Source organism: Thamnophis sirtalis, unplaced genomic scaffold, assembly GCF_051295495.1.
Source record: "Thamnophis sirtalis isolate CommonGarterSnake01/CBP01778 unplaced genomic scaffold, rThaSir2_p1.2 scaffold_1, whole genome shotgun sequence".
NCBI lineage: Eukaryota > Metazoa > Chordata > Lepidosauria > Squamata > Natricidae > Thamnophis > Thamnophis sirtalis.
The window spans coordinates 34,084,976-34,109,859 of NW_028261381.1; the positions used below are offsets into that span (position 1 = coordinate 34,084,976).

Below are 24,884 nucleotides of genomic sequence, written 5' to 3' on the forward strand. Positions count from 1 at the left end.
GCCATTCACCCATGTGGCTGTGCCCGGCTCTTTGGGAGCCCACTTGCAAGAAAGCAGCCACCTGGCAACCCCCCTCTTCAGCTGGGCACAGTGCTGCTCACCAACCTAGGGGTATCCCGAAAGCGCCAAGCAACGCAATCACCTTTGCCTCACCCTCGGTTCCCGCGGCTTGGCACCTTCGTTATACCGCTAGGTTGGTGAGCGGCACTCTGCCTGGCCAGAGGTGGGGGGGTTGTTATTTGCGGGGTGGACTCATATTTTTGCCCACCAGAAAAATGTGACATGGCCTTATTATCAGGACATGTTGTATTTTCGGGGAAACACAGTACTTTGGAGGGGTGTCATCTTAAAAAGCAATAAAAATGAATACAATAAAAGATTAGCTTTATGAATACAGGTAGCCCTCAACTTACAACCACAACTGAACCAATGGTGAAATTCATATTTTTCTACCGGTTCTGTGGGCATGACTTGGGGGGCATGGCAGGGAAAGGATACTGCAAAATCTCCATTCCCACCCTACTCTGGGGCCAGCTAGAGTTGGTATTTGCTGGTTCTCTGAACTACTCAAAATTTCCACTACCGGTTCTCCAGAACCTGTCAGAACCTGCTGGATTTCATCCCTGAACTGAACCCAAAATTTATGTTGCAAATTGAAACATTTCTTAGGTGAATTTTGCCCCATTTTGCAACCTTTCTTGCCACAATTGTTAACTAAATCAGTGCAGTTGTTAAATTAGTAATATGGTTGTTAAATGACTCTGGCTTCCCCATTGACTTTACTTGTTGGAAGGTCACAAAAGGTGATCACATGACACCGAGACCCTGCAACCATCATAAATATGAGTCAGTTGTCAAGCGTCTGAATTTTGATCAGATGACCATGGGAGTGTTGCAAATAAGTATGAAAAACAGTCATAAATCACTTTTTTCAGTGCTGTTGTAACTTTGAACATTCACTAAATGAACTGATGTAAGTCAAGGACTACCTGTAATATTGTAGGAAATGGCGAGACACAAAAGCCAGCTCTTTAGAGAAGGAAAAGTTTATTTGCACAGGTTCAAAGCAAAGAATAAATGGCCTGAACACCTAGTGAAATTCAGTAACTTCCTTATATAGTTTATCACTTCCAGCCAACGCCATCTGTGAGTTTTGGAAACACCCCTCAAGATTTGCCCTTGAGTTACAGAAAGTATGTCTATAGGATGTCATAATACATGGGTCAGCCAACGGACATACATAGCTCGTATTTTGAGGAACTAACAATATATGTCTACCAAACAAATTAACAGTCAAGCAAGCAGATGGGCTAGAATAGATGCTTTACTTCAGCATATTTCATGTGCAGACTTCCTTTTAACTCGTGTCTAACCGCACTATGTCCTAAAAGCAAACCTTGCAATTTCTATATGAACAGTTAAAGCTTAATATCATGAAACCCTAGTTTGGTTCAGGATTGAGGCCTACTTCGGTTCAGCCTGCCACCTCAGTAACACCTTTGATTTTTTTTATTTCAGAAGTGAACAGCAGTAGGACTATGCAGCTTCATAAGACTGAGGCTTTTAAAAAACACTTACATGTGTATTCCAGTCATATAGCATGTGTGTGAAATAAAAATGTCAAAGGACTACCTATTCATCACCTTTTGTCCAAACAAAGCAGTACAAGCAGCAAGGAATATCTTTTGTTTTGGCAACTTTAATCTGTAAGGGCGAAGCGGAAGAAGGGGAAGCCTACATAAGCTTCCAAGCTGTAGGAAATACAGTTGAAATCTTAAATTCAGCACCATAACCGAAAGAAATATCCTAACCGTAAGAAATAATCATAAATTGAGAAGCATTTGTTTTTAAACACTAGATATCATCCTTTATCGCCAAATTATTTGCTACTGCCCAATAAATGCAAGGATCATACAGTTTTAGTAGGTTACCTTGTCTCAGGAAATAACTATGAAGTGAATTTATTACATTGCTCACTCATAGATATGTCATATGTAGGAGTGGGGAAATTAAATGTTTCCAGTGCTAAATTAAAAAGAAGGAGAGAGAAACACACACAAAATATTAAATATGTTGGCAACACTGGACTTTTTTTTTTTACCAAGTGTTTGTCGATCTTAAAACTTAATACCAGCTTTTTAGAGTTCTAGTTACTGTTCCCTTATGGCTTCCATGAGCAAACCTTCAAATCTATATTTTTAAAATCTGCAAGAATCCAAAAGCTAAATGATGTTATGTTGCACAGTTTGTACCATAATATAACTTATTGCAATTTTGAAAAATACTAATATTTGTATAATATATCCTGCATGAATATGTGTTTTAAAAGCAATTAATTTTTAAATTACATGAAGCAAGCTCGCTACATCTTTGCTTGCTTGCTTACAGAATTAAAAAAAAATCAAAAACGGCAATGGATATTTTGTTTTAATTTAGAGCTGTTAATATTCTTTTCAGCACAGCATTCTGACTAAAAAGCATTTAAAAGTCTACACTGGCAAGACTCATGAGTCATTAATCAAAAGGCATAGACTAAAAACCATACAAAGTTAAGACAAATTAAAAAGACTTCCTTTATGTAAAAAGGAAAATATGCTGGTTTTTTAAAAAAAAACTGTTGGACCATTTTCACTAAAATGACTTTTTAAAAACTCAATTAACCAATATTTATTCCTGCGGTGTTAAAAAAAATACCAAAAGGTTATCTAAAGGCCTGTGACAGTTAAAAGCTCTTCCTTCACATTCTACAACAAAAAGTGGCATATTTATCCATCAAAGCAGAAATTTTTTTGCATCTAAGAAAAGAGCAAAATTGATCAGTGCCATTCAACTGATGCCAAAAATAAAGTGATAGAAATACACAGATTACTTACTTATTAACAGGATTAGCTTGTTCCTTCCAAGACATTGTTTTTTATTTCGCCTCAGTGATTTGCTCTTTAAATTTGTCCTCTTATTGAGTTGATAGAATTGTCAAGTTGAGTTGCTAGATTTGTCTACTATTCTCTTAAGGCCATGATGGCAAATATATGGCTCACATGCCACAGGTGGCACGCAGAGCCCCCTCTGTGGGCACGCGAGCCGTCACCCCCGCTCAGCTCTACCGCGCATGAGCACTCACCTCCCGCTGACCAGCTGATTTTTGGGTCTCTGCCATGCATGTGCAGGGGCTGGGGCGCATACATAAGATGCGCATACATGTGCGGAAGGACGGGAGTGTGCATGTGGGGGGGAGCACAGGGGGAGTGTCGTGCCCCCCCCAGCCCCAGGAGGCTGCAGGAAGGTCTGCTAGGCGCAAAATGGGGCACAGGGGGCAGGGAGCATGGGTGATCGTGCATGTATTCGCTGGGGGGCGCACGAGGGGGTGTCACACATGTATTGCATTATGTGTGTGGGCACGCGCACATGAACTATCAAATGCATGCACATACTTTCGGCATGTGGTGACAAAATGTTAGCCATCAGTGTCTTAAGGTTTCCAGAGATTTTGTCTTCAGCTATGGCTGCATCTCATCTCAGGTCTCAAAATGTCAAATATCTAGTTTCTATTTAAGCTGCTTCAATCCTACACTCATGCTGGCTTGATTCTAAAATGGATTAAGAAATTCTGTCCAGACTGAGATATTTTGGCAAAATCCAATTGCTGCTCAGCCCCGCTCCCCCGCCTCCCTGCCCATGCACAAACCTTTTCCTTTGAGGACAATAACTGCCCAATGATTTCGTCTTTCTGGGGATGGATGGGTTTTTCTGGATGTTTTTGTTTTTCTGTCCAGTTGTCAGACTGGACAGATAGCAGCAAAGGGTGATGTGTATGCATATTTATTTATGTTTATATGTACATTATATATACATATATAATCAGTTATATCAGTCTGATCAGCTGATACCGGATCAGAGCCTGTGGCTTAGTGGTTAAAATATCTGCCTAATATGCAATACAGCCCAGGTTCGATTCCCAGTAAGGGTATGGCTAGCTGATGAGAACTAAATAGCTTGAAATAGATCTATACTAGTCTCCCTTTATTTATTTATCAAATGTAACAAAAAGGCAACAGTAAAAATATTGGGTTTCTGTCTGGATGGTCTCTTGTGACGAGCCGAAGGACAGAGAATGGAAGTAGTGCTCTTCCTCCCATATTTGGGCATACCGGGGGTTGTAAAATCTAAATAGATACCTTTCACCCTGGCTTGGCTGATAAGGAGTTGAGCTCTGTGGCTCAGTGGTTAACACATCTGCCTAAGATGCAATACAGCACAGGTTCGATTCCCAGTAAGGGTATGGCTAGCTGATGAGAGCTAAATAGCTTGAAATAGATCTATACTAGTCTCCCTTTATTTATTTATCAAATGTAACAAAAAGGCAACAGTAAAAATATTGGGTTTCTGTCTGGATGGTCTCTTGTGACGAGCCGAAGGACAGAGAATGGAAGTAGTGCTCTTCCTCCCATATTTGGGCATACCGGGGGTTGTAAAATCTAAATAGATACCTTTCACCCTGGCTTGGCTGATAAGGAGTTGAGCTCTGTGGCTCAGTGGTTAACACATCTGCCTAAGATGCAATACAGCACAGGTTCGATTCCCAGTAAGGGTATGGCTAGCTGATGAGAGCTAAATAGCTTGAAATAGATCTATACTAGTCTCCCTTTATTTATTTATCAAATGTAACAAAGAGGCAACAGTAAAAATATTGGGTTTCTGTCTGGATGGTCTCTTGTGACGAGCCGATTGACAGAGAATGGAAGCAGTTAGCTTCCTCCCATAATTGGGGCATACCAGGGGTTGTGACTTTAAATATATACCTTTCTCCCTGGCTCAGCTGATAACGGACCAGAGCCTGTGGCCTAATGGCTAAGACGTCTGCCTAATATGTAATATAGCCCAGGTTCGAATCCCAGTAAGGGTCTGGCTAGCTGATGAGAGCTAAATAGCTTGAAATAGATCTATACTAGTCTCCCTTTATTTATTTATCAGCACAATTAAAACACACACACACACACACACACACACACACACATATATATGTACATAGATAGCTAGACAGACAGACAGACAGACAGACAGACAGACAGACAGACAGACAGACTTGGTATTCTCTGAGCTTCATTGTTTACTTGCAGATGTGTTATTATCTAAGTAGATAATATAAGGAATGCGACAAAATGTGGGCTTGCTCCCTGTTTATAGCTTGATCTCCCAGTTTTGGTGGGGGTGGTTTGCTTCTTGGTAATTCTTTGATTAAGGAATTGTTTTCTGCTTAATTGTTTGCCTAGTGTTGGTCCCTGTTTATTTGGATGCTGGCTGCTGAAGATAAAACTTTCTGGTTTGTTTTTTTTCCTAGCTTTTTTTACTGTCTTTTCTTTTTTGCATTATGTATTGTTGAAAGAAATGTCCTTCTGGGTTCAGCTCCAAGTGGTGAAAAAGACACTGAAGACATGGAGGCTGCTTGGAAAGATGGTTTATTGGTGGACAGGGCCACATGGCTTGAGTCCTGAACAGAAAAGGTGATCACAGGCTTCAATGTGGGGTGAGGAAGAAGAGAAGGGCCGAGGCAGGGGCTTGCTGGGCTTTTTTATAATCTGTTCAGCCCCCCTCTCTGTTTCCTGTTCCTGTGTAAGAAATGTATTCTGATTGGTTGTCAGACTCCCCTGGGGCCACAGGGCCAACTCTCTAGGCTGTGTTTTGAATCCAGATTTGGTTGAGTTCTCAGATGCCATGTGGTGAGTGGGTAAAGGCTAATCATGCCTTAATCCCATCACCCTGGAGCTGAAGGGGCGAACTCTTTATTATGTAAAGGGACTGGATTAATGGCCCATTGACAAAGTGGGTGGGCTGGAAGCTGCAGGGAGCTACTCTGTCTTTTTAAAACATGTTTCTCCCTTTTCACATCCAAGAAAATGTAATATTCTGCCTTTTCAATATTTCCTAGGATATTTCATTTTTCTGGGAGAGGGCTGGGTGATAACGTCCTACAATATAACTATAGTTCATCTCTTAGCCTCTGTTGATGACTCTGTATACCAAGCTTCCTGGAATTTTTGGATTTGAATTGGTCTAAGATGCTAACAGTTTTCTGGTTGAAATTGTGGTTGAGTCTGTCCATGTGTTGTGAGAATTTAGGAGCTTTCATTGTGTCTGCTGACTGCTATTTAGTGTTCATGGTGTGCTCTACTAGTCTATATAAACACAGAATAAACCACACACTTATTCTTTGTACTTAAAATATTCAGATTAATAGTATATTCAACTGAGCCATACAACCAGCCAGCCAGCCACACACAGAGAGAGAGGGGGGGAGTTAAATTTGAGCCACATTTGATGGGATCAGTTGTTGCCTGATCTGCCACTCAAAGCAATTACTTCTTTGCACTTAAGTGTAACGAAATTATCTAGTCAGCTGAGCCAGAAAGTGAGACAGGAACAGAGAGAAGGCCCCAATGGTAAACTTAGACCAAATTTGATGGAACCAGTTATTGCCTAATCTGCCACTCAAAACAGCTCCTTCTTTGAATTCAAAAGTATTCAGATGTCTACCTCATTTTTCTATACTAACTGGATACCTTATAAGCATTACTTTAAAGGAGTTCCACAAAGATCTGATGGCTATTTTCTAATGAATCATTCTTAGGAGCCTGTTAGATTGTTGCCAGGGGAAATAAATCTCTCCCTATTCTGATATTTAATCTCTATATGAATGGAGGTTTAAAACTTTTTTAATCCCTGCATGACAGAATGTTGAATTTGCAGCTTTTGTTCTTATTCATTAAAAACTAAAGTGCTTATTTTGTTTAAGAAACACTTGTTCAGGGAAGAAAACAAATAGCAACACAAAAACTATTAAACCAACTTGACCTTAACTCTAACATTATATCATCTGTGATATAACAGAGCCAAAATATATATTCTAGTTCTCCATAGCAAAACTATCCATCTATCTGTCTGTCTGTCCGTCTGTCCATCCATCCATCCATCCACTCACCCACCCACCCACCCACCCACCCACCTACCTACCTACCTACCTACCTACCTACCTACCTACCTACCTACCTACCTACCTACCTACCTACCTACCTACAATGGACATACTCACATACATAGATGCATACACACACAAAACTATAGAAAAGCAAAGTCTGCAAGCAGAAATTTATTCATAATGGATGAGGAAGTAAACCCTGCAATTACAAAGTAAGATTTCCTTCTAGCCAGTTTTATCTCTCCAGTCATAAAGAGGGAGATATAGCAGTGAGAGGTCCCTATGAGAAATTTCCCTAGAAATTCAGAACTTCTGCTTGAAATACTAAATTATTCAGTGATGAATTTCTGGAATTACCCAAATGTAATCCATCATCAAGCAACATTTTAACTTATTCTATTAAGTCCTCATTTCAAATTTAGCTTCTAATGTTCCTATATAGATCTGCTCTTCAGTGATCAAAATCATTCAAAATACTATCAATAATACATTTTAAAATATTATCTGGTATTTAGTCTCACAGATCCGCTTTTCCCAAGAAATCATCCTTTTAAAAGTTAACTGTTGAAACATAATTACATACATCCCATATCTCACTACCATTTACTTTCTCCTCTTTCAATATGTTATTTATTTCCATGCCTAGTTCAAATTTTGAAACATAATATGTTAGAGGAATATTGTTTTCATTTCTAAAACAACCCTCTATTATTTTATATGGCCGATCAATGCTTAGATGCTAGAAATATGTTCCCAAATTAAATGGCCCAAGAGGGGAAAATTGTACAGTTGAATGAGTTTCATCTTTTTGCCATACATAATAATATAATAATAAATTAATATAGCATATTGTTTACTATATGGCACAGAAGTAGTACATTTAAGAAATATTTCTTTAATTGCTACTTCATTGTTATTTCAGTGGAACAAACTATGCAATAAACTATGCAACAAACTCTTGTATGATTAATTTAATACAATGGTATTGAGTCTTAGGTAACAACCACATAGAAGTATATTGATCATATTGCTATGCCATGATTTTTAAAAGTCCATTTATTTATTTAATATTTATTTAAATAAGTAAAAAATCAATCCACATGTAGAACATATCAACATGTCTTTAAGCCAGGATTTTAAGTTGCAAAAACATGAACATGTGTTCTTGGAATAATAACATGTACAGAAGACAAGGAAAGTCTTGTCTCCAGAAACTATTATATTTATAGTTTGTAGAAATATAAAATCATTTTATTTTAATTGTTTTGTATTTGTATTTGCTGGGTTGTTTTAATTTATGTTTTTGTACATAGTTGTGTTTGAATGGTAGTCATATATTTTAAACACTTGTCTGTAGTTTTAAAAAAAGTAACAAAATATATAACTTAAAATAAAAACTTAGAACAAATACAAAATATATGAGTCAGAATCCCTTGTAACAGGGCTGACATCGCTACACACGACATGCAATCTTGGAGCTCCAGGATTGCTGTCAATATATCTGCTGCTGGATGGTCCTTTTGGACCTAAACCATCCCGTAGAGATGGTGATAGAGAAGGGCACGTCCTGCTGATTTCAGGGATATCGCAAAGTCCCTGATTGATCCAGGAGAAGCAGCCATTGAAGCAGCAGAAGGTTGGGACAGCCTCTGAATGGAAGGAAAGCAGGAGGGAGAGTGTGTCAAAATGGTGAGATAAATTTTACTATTAGAGAAGAGAACACCCAAAAAGACTTCAAAATTGAAGATAGAAGAAAGAAAGCGGTGAATTAAGCCAGAATTAAACTTAGTGTGCTATCTTTTTTAAAAAAAAATTTGGTGGGGGGGTTGAATGGAACTTTTACAAATGCCTCTTACTTTTTAAATTGGACTGGTTTCTTTTTCCCCCCTTCTTCTATTTTCCCTCTTTTTTCATATTTGTGGATCATGATTTTCCTTCTTTTCTTTTTACAATGTTCGGCTGGATTGTTTGCTTTTAAGCACTTTTTTTTTTCTTAAGTTTGGAAGACCCTTAAATAGAAGTGTAGAGGCAGAGGAAAAAGAAGCAACACTGCCATCTAGAGGCTGGAGACTTGGAAACATTGTTTTTTAATTTCCTTTGAACATCTGACTCACATCTTATACTTCAAGGCTCCGTATTTTATTTATTGAAAGGGATAGTGGGAAGAATATGGATTGTTTATGCAGGTGCTCTTCTGGAGTACTATAAATAGCCGGACTGAGTGAAGAGAAAGCCTTGACTGGAAAGATTATAGTGAACTTGTTTGAAACTTAACAAAAAGCTTTGGATGTTTTAGTGGCAGTATTTATAACCTGGAAGAATGGCACAACATGAAGAAGAAAAAGAATTAACATTGCAAATGATTATGTTAGAAATTCAAAAAGTACAAATAAGTACAAAAAACATTGAAAAGAGGATAGAGAACATAGAACAAAAAACAGAAAAAATAGAGGGAACAGTTGAGAATATTTATAAAATGATGATGAAATCTGATGATAGAGTTCAAAAAATTGTAGAAAAATGTGAACAAAATGATAAGAAAATTGTTGATATTGTCAGCAAATTGAGCGTGGTTGGAAACAACAGGAGTGGAATGTTGAAAGGAGAGATTAACGAACTGGAACCCTATCTCAAACCTCAAAACATGGAAGAAGAAAAGGGATAAAATTTGGCAGAAACAATGAGAGAAATTCTGGCAGAAGCACCGGTGATAACTAAAGGCAAGTGGATGAAAGGAACAGATGGAGGATTTTGAGTCTTTACAAGATACACAAGGAAGAACAAGGTGCTAAGAGAAGTACACATAAGACTTACCAAGAAAACAATTAGAATACAAATACCACAAATGGCAAGAGATATAGGATTGCACTACTACTGGAAGGATACAGGATGATTAAATGAAATGTTAGAATAAAAATTAAGTTAAACTTAGTTAAATGTAGAGTAGTATGTATAAAATAAAGTAATAATAGTTATAACTAAATAAATGATTAATAATGATATGCATATATATATATACACACACTAGATTGATAATATGAAATTTTATATAAATTGTGAGTGAGGACTATGGAGAGGATGTTGAAAAGCTTTGTTATAAAAGATAAATAATTCTATATAGAATAGAATATAAAGATGTAATACTATTGGATGATTTCAGAATGATGTAATGAAATACCATAATATAATTTTTTAAAAAATTAGAATATTTTACATTAAAAGGATGTAATAATAGCTATAGTCAAATGAATGTTTAATAACCATAACAATTGTATACATATATATTAGAATGATGATATGAGTTTTTATGTAAATTGCAAATGAAGACTATTGTGAGAAAGTACAAAAGCTTTGTAACTAATCGACACACTGTAAGTAATTGGAGAAGGGTTTTTATTTTGTGTGTGTTAATGTCTGTTGTTTTATGTTTGTCTAAAAATAAAAACTTTTTTTTAAAAAAGAATCCCTTGTAACATACTATACTACTAGGATATAAAAGCTAAAACCAACCCTTATTATACATTGTCTGGAGTATCCAACATACTTGAAGAATAAAATTTTCTTGGATTAAATTGACCTTAATATCATATGATACTAATTTAACATTTTCTGAAAACCCAGCTCTTTGATATGTTAAAACAGAATATTCCAGCTCATTATTCTAAACTATCTGCAAATTATCCATATCTACCATTATACAAGTTTTTGTCTCTGAATAAAGATTAATTATAACTTCAGAAGCTGCAAAAAAAATTCAAATTACATTAGGAACTTTAGCCAATGTATCTGGTGAAACTATACTGTCAAAAGTTGCTTTAATAGCATATATTGCTGTTAAGCACTCTCCAATTAGTTTTAATAAAACACTAAATGCTTTGAAAAATAAATTGGAAATAAAATGCTGTCAAGTATTATTTTCTGTTTTCCACACTGAACTCCAGAAAAATGATTTGCCAGAAATTTAAATATTAGATTATTCCACAGTAACTTTATTGTGAGAGTTTGGATGAAGTTTAAATTTTCTTTCTAAAGTATTTTGAATATGCTTTACCTATTTTACTACACTGAATCATGACTAAAACTGGAATCAAGGCTTCACCAATATGGAAGTAAGATAATAACTTCCTAGATTTATCCAAAATAGTTTTAAACAAATTATTAGAATTTCCAAAAGTAATAGATTTATCAAAATATAATCCCAGTGCTATAACTGAAATTTGGGGAAATAGTAACCTCCATCTTCATATTATTGACCCAAGACATCTAATAATATGCATCTACTTTGGACCATTTATTTTACAGATGTTTATTCATACTTGGGGAGATTTTTAACAATTTACTTGTTATACTCTAGTATAAATAATTAATATTAACCAACAAAGAAAATTTTCTAGACATAATAATTCTAAGATATTTAAATGACTCCATTTTTAAATGTCAATACACATTTTAACAATCAATAAGAAATTGGTTATGGAATTTATTCCAATTGTAATGTAATTTAAAACTTTGCCAAAGGATGGTGTAATATGCATACATTTTGATAAAGAACAGCAGTAAGTATTGGTGGATGACAAAGTACCACCATATTACAATTCATTCTAACAACTGATGTAACTGAAATATGTTTAGAGTCAAGCTGCTTAATAAAATAGAGCAATGTTGCCATTGCAAATTAAATAAAGGAAGATAAAATGGCCCCTCCATCACAACTTTTGAGTAGCATCCTAACAGATAAAGAAACAATTCAGTGTATGCTAACTGTTGTTAATGGGGTTAAATACCATATTTCAATCTGGATAACAAAACTAAAAGGTAAACCAAACTCAACCAAGATACATTTCCAAAATTTGATCTATGTCATGTTATTTTAGCATCCAGTTAGAAAACCACCATCAAATCAGATTCATCAAAGTCTGAACCTAAAGCAACTAACAATCTAATATAGTCCAAAGATTGGTACTCTTTAATAAAGCAAGATTGTGCCAGAGGAGCTGCTGGAGACCATATAGTTTACAACTTATGAGCCATTATTGTGACCATAATTTTTACAATTCCAATTGGATAATAACTTTCAAATTCCATGGGATCTTTTCCTAGTTCCAAATTTTAGATACAAAAGATTCATTTTAGGAAGGAACATTATTTTATTTATATTCCATTTTTTTCATATGAATTGGTTGTGTATTTTTTCAGGTTTTTTTTCCTTTTGTTTGTTTTCTTTATGAATTAAAATAAATTCTTTATGAATTAAAATAAAATTACAGTTTATTATGTTTTGTTTTATACTTCATTATTACTATACCTGTTTTTTATTCTTTTGTTATAGATTAAAAAGCAATAAAATATTTAAAAATAATCAATTGCAATGTTATTTATAACTACTCCCTAAAAACAAAGGATAGCATGCCCAAATCCTAATTTGATGAGAAACATATGGAATCGAGATGTCTATATTTCAGAGTTACTTTGAATATACTGTACATCTACAAAAAGCAGAAGGAATCATATATAGATACAAAAAACAATTGCCTAAGCCAATCTAACTTAACCTGAAATCCCTCCAAATGGATGGATTTGAGCTCCTGGCATTCTCCTAACTATTGCTGAAAATTCTGAGACTTGAAATCCACACCCACTGTCATGCCATTTTTGGAGACACTAGATTCAGATTCATTGCCAGAATGAGCTTGCCTTTGGAGATACTGTACGGCAATTACCTTTAGAGAGATGAAGTTAGTTGGGTATTTAGAAAAAGGATTAACAGTTACAATAGATACAGCAATTTAAAATTACTACATAATTTGGATAACCCAATCATCACCTTCCCGATTTTCAATTATTTTCAATGTCTTTAGAGTAGAAAACAGGGATGACATTACATATAGATATTTACTACCTAGTATTTTTTGGCTGGTGCATTTCTTGCTCTGATATGAAATAAACTCTGAATAGACTCACTCTGTCACTTGCAAATATCTCAAGTGAAGAAATGTGACATATCCAGCAGACGTTGTCAGTTGGCACACCTTCTTCCTCAAAGCAGCATGTAAATTACATCTCTGGTTTGTCAATAAAAATGCAAATTCTCTGGCCAGACTTGTCACCATGGTAATCCTGCATTCTAAACAAATAGTCCCCTATTGTCTTAAAAAAAAATCAGGAAGGAAATCTGATGATGAACCTTGATGCTAGTCATACAAAAGAATCAAAGAGTAGATTTGTTGTCATTAAAAATAAATAAATATGGGGGGGGAAATAAGGCTTAAAACATGGATCTGATTTTCTTTTCTTTTTTAATTTTCCATTTTTTCTTTAATAGAGAGGAAAAATAAAGAGAAAATGTCTTCCTTTAAGATAAAATAGGGAAAAAATGTAACTACCTCCATTTAGATCATAGTTACATAACAGTTGCAATTGTCCATCCCTAATTTATTTCTATAGGCAACTGATGCATAAAACACAAGTAACATCAGGTCTTCCAATCCACTGGATAATTGGGACCATAGATTTGTTCTTTCAAATGTTAAAGAACTAATCTCTTGTCAATAATTAGGGACACAGAGAATCCATTTCCATAGTCCAGCTGTCAATTTTCATGTAGCAGTTGTGTAGTTCAAAACAGTACATACAGTATTTGAAAATATTAAACTTCATCTCAAAGCCAAAAGAAATAAATTAATTAATTTTAATTAATTAATTTTTCTCACAATTTAATAACTTTAGAATACTGAAAAAACATATCTTAATGAAGCATTATTCTAGATGCATCTCCAAGCAACAGAGAGATTCCTGTTTATAAAACACAATAAGGGTTCAATAAGTCTGAAGAAAAATGTTGCTGTAAAAAACATAATCTGAATTCTAACATGGCTTTTGCTATTAATTTTAAAAGGTTTTCCCCATTGTTTAGATAAAGTTCCTTATTCTATTTGGTCTTTAAAATCTGCATATTAAATTGACTTATTTATCACAGATATTTTATAAAGACTGATAACCTTGATCTGGTAAGAATTAATTATTGCTTCTAATAACTTAGATGTCTCTGAGGTTGAAAATGCTATTAATCTGAAAAAAAGATGCCAATAGATGTTGTAATTGCAAACATTGCCAGTGGATGGCAACTGACAAATTTTAACACAGAAACTGTACCTAGCCTAATATACAGTTCCCAACATCTATCCAGATCTTCCATAAGCAAAAATCAAATCAATTTATTCAATTAATTATTGAATGTATAAATATTCCAAAGTGCTTAGAAGGAGAATTTGCATAAAGTAAAGACATCTGAACTTATTATTATGGTATAATTTCACTTGGGGGAAACTTAAAACCTTATCTTTAAATGTCAATTGCAATTTTTAACAAAGTTTTTTTGAATAAATCAAAATAGTGTGTTAAATTTTTGAAAATATTTTAGACACATATATATGGGTGTGTTATATGTATGTGTGAATATTTAATTGATTAACTGCATATATATACTGCAAAATACTGCAAAATATAAAGTTTTAAGAGTACCCGTATTTTTCAGAGTATAAGATGCACCGGAGTATAAGACACACCAAGGTTTTGAAGAGGCAATTTTTAAAAAAAGTATGTAGGTAGATAGATGGAGAAAGAGGGAGAGAAAGAGAAAGAAATACAGTAAGTAGGTAGGTAGAGAGAGAGAGTAGTTAGGTAGGTAGGTAGATAACGGGGGAGAGAGCGAGAGAGAAATACAGTAGATAGGTAGGGGGAGAGAAAGGGTAGTTAGGTTAGGTAGGTAAGTAGGGAGAGAGTGAGAGATAGAGAGAGAGAGGGAGAGAGAAATACAGTAGGTAGGTAGGGAGAGAGAGGGAGAGAAAGAGAGAGAAATACAGCAGGTAGGTAGGGAGAGAGAGAGTAATTAGGTAGGTAGTACCAATATTTAACAGGTAGGTAGATAACGGGGGAGAAAGAGAGAAAGAGAGAGAGAGAGAAATACAGTAGATAGGTAGGGGAGAGAAAGAGTAGTTAGGTTAGGTAGAGAGAGAGAGAGAAATACAGTAGGTAGATAGGGAGAAAGAGGGAGAGAAAGAGAGAGAAATACAGTAGGTAGGTAGGGAGAGAGAGAGAGTAGGTAGGTAGGTAAGTAGATAATGGGAGAGAGAGAGAGAAAGAGAGAGAAATACAGTAGATAGGTAGGGGAGAGAAAGAATAGTTAGGTAGGGAGGGAGAGAGAGAGAGAGAGAGAGAACTACAGTAGGTAGGTAGGGAAAGAGAGAGTCTAGGAAGGTAGGTAGAGGGATAGAGAGAGAGAAAGAGAGAGAGAGAGAAATACAGCAGGTAGGTAGGGGGAGAGAAAGAGTAGTTAGGTAGGTAGGTAGATAACAGGGGAGAAAGAGAGAAAGAGAGAGAGAGAATAATACAGTAGATAGGTAGGGGAGAGAAAGAGTAGTTAGGTTAGGTAGAGAAAGAGAGAGAAATACAGTAGGTAGGTATGGAGAAAGAGGGAGAGAAAGAGAGAGAAATACAGTAGGTAGGTAAGGAGAGAGAGAGAGAGTAGGTAGGTAGGTAGGTAAGTAGATAACGTGAGAGAGAGAGAGAGAGAGAAAGAGAGAGAGAGAGAAATACAGTAGATAGGTAGCGGGAGAGAAAGAATAGTTAGGTAGGTAGGGAGAGAGAGAGAGAGAAAGAGAACTACAGTAGGTAGGTAGGTAGGGAAAGAGAGAGTCTAGGAAGGTAGGTAGAGGGATAGAGAGAGAGAAAGAGAGAGAGAGAGAGAGAGAGAGAAATACAGTAGATAGGTAGGTGTTTCTGCTGGCACAGCACTTGATCAATGCAATTCTCATCGATCAGTTAAACAGCTTTCCAAACCGGGGGGGGGGGGGGGGAGTTTTTGCACTCTGCAAACCTTCCAAAAACGGCCCATTTTTTGTGAAAATGGGCCCGTTTTTTTTTTCAAAAAAGAGGCGTGAATAGACTTGGGGGAGCTTGCAGAGTGCTCCTGGGGGGGCAAAAATGAGCAAAAAACAATCTGTTTTTCACGAAAACGGGCCTGTTTTTTGTCAAAAAAAATTCCATGCATAGCCTTATAGAGGTTTATAGAGTGATGCTGCGGGCTGGGGGGCACAAAACAGCCCGTTTTTTGCTCATTTCTGCCCTCTCCATCCCCAGGAACTCTCTGAAAGCCTCCATAAGGGTATGCACAGCCATTTTGGTTAAGGGGCAGGGCTTCAGGAAGCAAAAAATGCTGTATTTGATGTATAAGACACACCCAGATTTTTATCCTCTTTTTTGAGGAAAAAAGATGCGTCGTATACTCCAAAAAAATACTGTATTTATTCTACTACAAGGAATAATATTTATTAACTCCCATGCATCAATAATCAGATAAATTGCTGTGAAGATCTTATTGCTATTCAGTGTAACTATTGAGAAATAGAAAAAGAAACTTGGAATAAGAATACAAAAAAACCCATAAAAATTCAGTACATATACAAAAATTATATTAATTTAATTAATGTATGAATAATCAAATCTTAACCTGCAATAATACCAACAGACCAATTAATAGGAAATCCTGTATTTGGAGACTTAAATCAGATATAACAAAGCTGAAATTATAGTATGAGCTTTTGAGACAAACAATAAAATATCATCAGCATAATATCAATTTAAAGATTTTATCAGGTTATAAGATAAAATAGAAAAGCAAATAGGGAGACATCGTGAGTGGGGGAAGGGGGAAAGAAAGATGAGGAGGAACTACGGAAAAGAGAAAAAGAAACGCTGACTTCCGACTCCTTCTGTTGCAGTACATTAAAGCATTAACATCAAACCACAACTTTTTGTTTTTCCATAATAATATAAACTAGCCATTTCTATAAAAACATATCAATTTAATCAGTAAAACCCAAAGTTTCATTTTTTTTCCATTTCAAACACAAAGTTCAGAAGAAGTCTCCATGTAGAAACAAAAGTACTTATATTCTTTTGTTTAACCAAAATGCTCAATTTAGCCATCTCTGCCAACTACATCAGCTTCTGTAGCCGATCATCCATAGTGGGAATCGAAATGTCCTTCCATTTTTGTGCAAACAATCTTGCTGCTATCAACATAAATAAGATCAAAGTTCCAATTTTTTTCTCCAAGTCTTTTCTCATTAAACTCAAAAGAAAAAATTCTGGTTTCATTTTTATTTTAGTTTTAAAAATTTTCTTTATTATAATATGAATCTTACTCCATTTTTTTTTGCTTTATCACACATCCACCATAATGATAAAAAGTTCCTTCTTTGCTTTTATACTTCCAACATTCATTTGAAATATTTTTATGCATTCTAGATAACTTATCTGATGTTAAATACCAGTGATACATCATCTTATAAAAAATTCTTTTCAATTATAGTGTAGTGTAAAGTTGAAACCTTTTGTCCACATATTTTCCCATTGTTCAAGCATTACATTATATCCAAAATGTGGGAAGAACTTATTTCTACTTCATAAAGGAGATGGAAAAGATATAAGAGACATTTAGTTTTGTTTCTTAAATATGTGGAAGAACTCTTTAAAAAAATCTTAGTATGCTGTGGCATGTCAAAGTGACCAATATATGACATTTCTATTTCCAAAGTACTGTATTAAGTCAAATAAATTCCAGAAGAAAAACAAAATTTTGTTTGTGTACAAGCTGAATGCAGCTGATATAAAAAACCTGCAAATACTAAAATAGCTGTTGATCACATTTGAAAATGGAAATCAGACACAATGTTAGCAATCTTTTTTTTTCAAGTGCCTCAGCTAGTCTCCTAATGCAAACATCCAAGTAGACTCAATCTGTCAGAGACAACTGCCGGATCAAATGTTCTGGTTCTAAAGAAATAAGGATAAATGCCCAGATATCTAAACAGAGTTAAATGAAATAACAAAAAATATATTGACATAATTATATTATCCATCTTGCATTTTTAAAGACCAAGAAGAAAATGAATAATGAATACTAAAAGCCAGAGGATTCCTTTCTAATCTAACCACCTAAACCATATGCTAAGTATCACTCATTGTGCAGATGAAGATCTAACTAATTTAAACAAGAGCTGGGAGTCATCCCTTGTGCATGTTGTGAGGTATAAAGCCATAAAGGAGGATGAACAGTGTTCTTTCTCTGCCCCCTCTGCCATTTCACAGAAATATAGCAACCAGCCATGTCAATAGCCTTCATAAATTACAAAACCACAGCAATCTCAGTCTTTCTTAGTAAACTTTGGTGGTTGGTGGTTGGTGCCAGGGGTGGGCTTCAAAAATTTCAGCAATGGGTTCGCTGCCCCATTGCTGGGTAGGTGTGGCCATGGTGGGTGTGGCCTACTCAGCCTCCTGCACCATGGTGGGGGGGGGGCATTTTTCACCCTCCCCAGGCTCCAGAGGCTTTCCTTCAGCCTCTGGGAGGGCAAAAACTGCTTCCTCTGGACTCCAGGGCCCCCCCTGAGGCCAGAAACAGGCCCGTTTCTGGACTTTAGGAACCTCCGGTAGGCCTGTTTTCCCGCTTCCCCAAGCCTCCATTCGGGCCCTGCATTTACTTGGCGTGATGAATGGGCTGCATGGAGACTCATGGGAGGGGCGGGGTGGGAGCAGCATCCAGGAGTGGGATTTGGGGATTCGCCAAACAGCATAGAATCTTCACTAGAGAATTGCCCAAATTCGTGCAAACCTCCAGCAGCCCACCGCTGTTTGGTGCTGAATAACCATCTCGCCACCTGGTGTCAAAATGGCCAGACTTTCCTTTTGTTGGTTAAACAAAGATTTGCCAAGGCAATTTTTCCAAAGTACTTCCAACACAGCAACATGGCAAGCTTTGCAAATATATATGGTTTCCATAAATTAGTCCAGGCTGACTCTGGCATTGTTATACAGGAAAGAAATGGCCCTGTTAACTTTCAATAGTCTTATTTCAAGCAATGTCAGGAAGGTGTACTGGAACATATTAAAAGCAAGGTTTCTTCTTCAAGGCCTGAAGAAAATAAAATTTATCTCAGAGGCCTGTCTAAAATTCTAAGTAATGTTCTGAAAATTGGGATTAAACAAGAAACGGTGTAGGGTTTCTGCACTGAAGAGAGAAAACAAATCTCTTTAATGAAATCTCTTTAATGGGAGGAAATAGACCTGAGAGCAAAGCATTTGCAACAGCAATAGATTATTCAAAAGACTACAGCATTCATTGCTACTCTTCTGAATAACCAGCTTGTGACCTACTACTTCTGAATACCAGCAGGCCTCCAAATTGCAACTTATTTCAGCAAACAGAACCGGCAGAACTATTGTAAACAAATTTCGTACAACAGAAAAGATGGTTTAAAGCAGAGATGACAATTGGCAGATACATTATTATGACTGAGAATTTTAAAAAGGTGCCTGTTATTCCAGAAACCAACGAAGATACTATGTCAGATTCAAAATACAGTTCTAGCATTGTAATAATAGGTGGTGGTTAGGAAAATTACTGTGTCCTATAATTCAGGAAAATACAGATGTTGAACCAATTGTCATTTCATCTAATGATTTTATGATTTTTCCACTGGTGACACTTACTGACTAATGTCTTGGACTGTTCAGTTAAAACTATCATTCAATCTTAGTGATAGTTTCTATTCTTAGATAAATAATTTCACAAAATATTAACTAACCTGGAAAAATGGAACTTCTGAATTATTTTGAGAGTATAAATGCAGTTTAGAAGATTTTCGGGGACAGCAGCTGAGCAAAGGTTTAAATCTTCTGGTTGATGGTTTTTTCCAAGTTCCATGCAATGAACCAAACAGATCATATCAGTAGTACAAAAATAAAAACAGAATTTAAATTGTGAAAAACAATGGCAATCAAAATGTCCCTAATTCTAAGAACAATTTTATCTTCCCAAAGAAAATAGGCAGCTCCTTCAATATACAGTCTTCCTCCTCCTAGCAATATTTTATGGAAACCCAGGATAAAATAAAAAGAGTACACCAGAATCAGTGTCCCCTGCCAGATAAATCACTAGAAGAGGAACTTCTCAAATGCCCTTTGGATCCTCAATCAATCCAAAGCAAATTTGTTCCTCAGGAACTAGTGACAGAAACTGAAGCCAGTGAAGGTACTTTAATTTATTTGTGTGAATTTGCTCCTGTGCTGATGGACACTAATGTTTCATTGCCTGTTAAAGAGCCAGTTTGATGTACGGTGGTGAAACTGTTGAACTAGAAGCTGGGAGATTGTCAATTCCATTTTTTCTCTTAAGTACAGATGCCAGTAGGGTGACTTCATTTATTATTTCAATTTTGAAGCCATTCCACTCCATACTGTTTCTGATAATTTACACATACAAAATAAAATAAAACAAAAAACATCAAGAGTTGCGGGGAGAAGATAGCTGACTGGAACCAAAACCCTAAAGTCAAGTAGCCAATAACGGACAAGATCCCAATTCTAGTCTGGAGCTTGGGAGAGCTGGGAGCTTCAGGTCTTAAGCAGTTTACGAAGTCAGGGTGGTGGGATCAGTATGAATCTCCAGGAAGATATTATTCCACACAAAAACACACTTCTTATGCCCCTGTTAGATGACATTGCTTAGTATATGTAATCTTCTTATGACTACATTTGGGACCAGAATATCAGTTGTTTAGCAAATATTCTAAATTAAGCAGTCATTAAGGAAGATGCCCACATGATCACTTTGCTCAATGATTGCAGTCCTGGCTCTGTCAGTTGTGATTGTTAAGCAGCCACACAGGTCGTTAAGTGGACAGAGCAAAAGAGCTACCTACCAAGGTGGGGTAGTTTCTTTTAGCTTAACCCATCTCACAGTGTAATTGCTGTGGGGGGAAAGAGATGGGAAAATTATATTCACCTAGAGTTGTACAAGTAAAAGCAGAATATGAATCTAATAAAAATAATAATTGCTGAACAACTAACCAAATAATAGTTGACAGCTAAACAAGTCCTTAACTGACAATGATATGATACTTCAATTAACCTCAATAAAAGAACAAGTCTGAATATACATCTCTTTTTCCCAGCAAAGATGTGGCGTGCTTTCCTGAATGAAGCAAACACAGTATAACACTCAAGATCAAATCATACTGAACCATATCCATTATCATGAACATCATCATCTCTTTTCTCTGAAAAGCATCATGCAAACAAAAATTAATCACGCAATTGTCGATGAAAATCTAGCAGAGAACAAGACTATAAAAGCAACAGAAGTGAAAATACTAAAACAAAATTCATTTGATATGTGGAAAAATCAAGAAGTTTTTTTAAAAAAAATCTTTTTAATAAGTAATATAAACCCCATACATTTCATCAAAAACTTTATATATAGTCCCAAATATAAAGTCTTTTTAGGGATGATCAGACAGGGAGATGAGGGTCACATATAATCCCAGGCTGCTTTGTGCTGAAGAATTACTGAAAATTGATGGCAGGTTTTCTAGCCATTTGTGATGGAAAAGGCATGAAAAATATAGCTCTAAAATAGAATTAATTAAAACTCCACCCCCAACCTCCTGAACATCTGAGGGAAAAGAACAATGGACATGATACTCTTTCATCCACTTTGCATCTTCTTCCTCCTCACTGTAGCTCCATCTGCCTTGAACATTGTTAAATGTACTCCCTACCACATCCTGCCTCTCTCCACACTCTACAGCCACATTTATGCTAAATGCTCTTTTATTTTTGAGTTTTCTCAAGGGCATACAAATAGTAGGAAGCAGCTCTCATGGTGCTCATAGTCTCAGGAGGCTTCAGGTTTACCGCATCCCTGATCAACCTGATCATGCAAGACTCCAACAGACACTGTAGCCCAATGTGGGAGGGAGGGAAAGTGAGGGAGAAGCCACTGGCAGTGCTGTTCTTATTCCACCCTCTCCTCACTTCTGCTTCTAATGCAGTGGTGGGATTCAAAAAAAATTATTACTGGTTCTGTGGATGCGGCTTGGTGGATGTGGCTTGGCTTGGTGGGCATGGCTTGGTGGGCACGGCAGGCGGAGGATACTGTAAAATCTCCATTCCCATCCCACTCCAGGGGAAAGATATTGTAAAATCCCCATTTCCTCCTGATCAGCTGGGACTCGGGAGGCAGAGAATAGATGGGGGCGGGGCCAGTCAGAGGTGGTATTTACCAGTTCTCCGAACTACTCAAAATTTCCACTATTGGTTCTCCAGAACTGGTCAGACCCTGCTGAATACCACCTCTAATGTACACACTGCTCTGTATTATGCTTCCTTGGATGTTTCAGTGTCAACTAAATTTTATATAAAACCAAACATGCCAACTCTATCCTGAATTGTGTATCCTAAATTGTAAAGGGAAGAAAAAGCAGGGTGTTCTCACAATTTGCCTTTGTTTTGTAATGTATACATTGGCAGCTTTCAAAAATGGTAAGTGCCTTCACTGCTAGCTCGGAAGCTCACATCCTCAAAGAGAACAGTTAGTGTATCTTTTACTGGATTAGAAAGTAACATCAGGCACATAACACAAGGAGCTTGCACCAGTATTTAAACACTTGAATGATATTGCTGGTAGTTCATTGTTTGCATAAGTCTAAGCAAACAGTGACTAATCAAGAGTTAGTAGAGATTCTCCACAGAATATCCACCAATAGTGAGAATATTGGCAGCATAGATGAAAAGGAATCTATGTCACAGGATGTTCCTTTGTGGCTACACGGATATGCACAACCTGAGTATCCAGACTTTGAAAACAATGGGCTTTAGCTTTCAGATACAAGTAAAATTTATTACAGCATATAATTGTTCTTATGCCAAAAAAAAGGAGAAAATGTTGAAATGTGTAACCGAAGACAAATAAAGTTAACGATTAATTTTAATTCAATATATTACAGGTAAGGAAATGGAAATCCAATTTATTTGATCCTGGCCCTACCCAGTAATTTTCAAACTCAGGCACTCAGCAGGGCATTCAAAGATTAAGCATAGCACTCTTGATCTAGAAAAAGATGTATAGCCCATGCCTTAGCAAAAGCAGTAAGTAAATTAGCACACAACAAAGCAGTATGTAAAAAGCTGGTTTCTATCAGCTTCTGCTCATGATAGAGCATGATATGCAAGAAGAAAAAGAGTGTATCTTTGATAGCTGGTGTTAGCAAAAAAAATAATCCATAGCCTTAAGAACTCCTTTTTCATCCTTTGGAACGAAATAGACCTTTCTTTTCAACTATAAGCACAATAGTTGATCTGGACAGATCAGATAAAAAGATTTTTGCTCTTTTAATACAGAATTTGAGATAAGAGTCATGGATAAATTCAAAAGTCTAGTGATTTTAGAAGAACCTGGGAGGTAGAAAGTCTTCAGTGTGTATCTGTTGCCTGATATCTGCATCTTCAAATAGGTTTTGTGTGGTAGAAAAACAACTCCAGGTCCAAGATCACCAAATAACTATTTAATTGTTCCAAGTGAAGAATCGAGAGCTAGTAAATTATTCCCTGTAGAAAAGTCAAGAAGTGACGAGAATATTGGCAGAAAAAAAGGACTTCATAGCATGTCCTTCAGTCGGGCAAATGCATATATCCAATCACATCTGAAAAAATATCATCATTGATGTTGAATACTAGCGCGGGAAATCCAAGCGCGGGAATAAAGGACTCCCTTCTGATTGGTTCCCGGGCGGAGCCGGTTCAATCCTCGCCCCGATTGGTCGAGCTACTCGACACCCCATTGGCTCCTCGTTCAAACCCGCAGGTATAAATGTTTGGCGCGAACCACGCCACGTAGTATCGTAGTCACTCTGTTTTAAATAAAGGTTGCTGTTTTGCATACCCGCTCTGTCGCGTCCCTTCCCTTCGCTCCAAGATGCAAAACTGGCGACGAAGGTGGGATGCCGATTCCCGCGACCACGGAGAAGAACAAGCCAGCTGCCACCGCGTCTGAACCAGCACGAACGCTATCCTCAGGCTGAGAACTCCGGCAGCGAACGCAAAATTTTCTCCGCCCTCTTCCTCCCCCCCCTCTCTGGCTCCTCACCACGATGGCATCAGCGCTTCCTCCTTTCGCGCCATTCGGATCCGCCGGAGAATCATGGGACGGCTTCATGGAGCGTTTCGAGTGCTACTTAATCGCATCGAAGAACCAGGCACAGACCGACGAGGAGAAATGCAGCTTCTTCTTGTCCTGCTGTGAGCCTTCCATGTTCGCCTCTGCGAGAGCCCTGGCCGCCCCGAGGCCAGCCTACAAACTTGGGTGGGACGAGCTGATGTCCAGGCTGAGGAACCACTATGCTCCCTCACCCTCTCTGATCGCACGCCGCTTCACCTTCCGTCGCCGAGTGCAGAAGCCCAACGAATCCATCAGCCAGTTTCTAGAGGTTTTGCGCACAGTGGCCGCCCAGTGCGATTTTGCAGACCTGGAGGAGAACCTCGTGGAGCAGTTTGTATGCGGGGTCCGCGACGTGCATTTGCGCAGCCGCATGCTCCGGAACCACAAAATCACCTTGGTGCAAGCCGTGGAGACCGCGCGAGCAGCGGAGCTCTCCGAACAATCCACGGCCGACATCGAACGCCTCCAGCTGAAAACCCCCGCGCAAACCACCGCGGGGCCTTCCACCCAGACGAACCTCGTCGACGACCTCTCTCCTGCTGAAGACGAGGAGGAGGAAACCGTCGGACAAATGAGGACGCAGCCGAAGCGGAGGCCACACCAGCAACCACCGACGCCCGCTCAGCCAGTCTCAAACGCACCTTGCCGCGGATGCGGCGGCCGCCACAGCCGCGCATCCTGCCCGTTCCGTTCTGCCGTCTGCCGCCGCTGCCGAGGAGAAGGACACCTCGCCAGGGTCTGTCGGGCTCTCGTGCCAGCCCCATCGTTCATGCAGCCCAGCGACCAGCGCCAGGCACCGCAACGCCGCCAACAGCCACGTCCTGCGAGGCGAGCTGAGGACTGCCACTCAACCTA

The 24,884-nt window shown here is 37.6% G+C and overlaps 2 pseudogenes; both read left to right on the forward strand.

The window, feature by feature from the left end:
* LOC106545136 (heat shock factor protein 2 pseudogene) overlaps window positions 1-19,425 on the forward strand; it is a 174,188-nt pseudogene extending 154,763 nt beyond the window's left edge.
* Window positions 19,426-19,598: 173 nt separating this feature from the next.
* LOC148049372 (heat shock factor protein 2 pseudogene) lies at window positions 19,599-20,143 on the forward strand (annotated as a pseudogene).
* The last annotated feature ends 4,741 nt before the right edge of the window (window positions 20,144-24,884 follow it).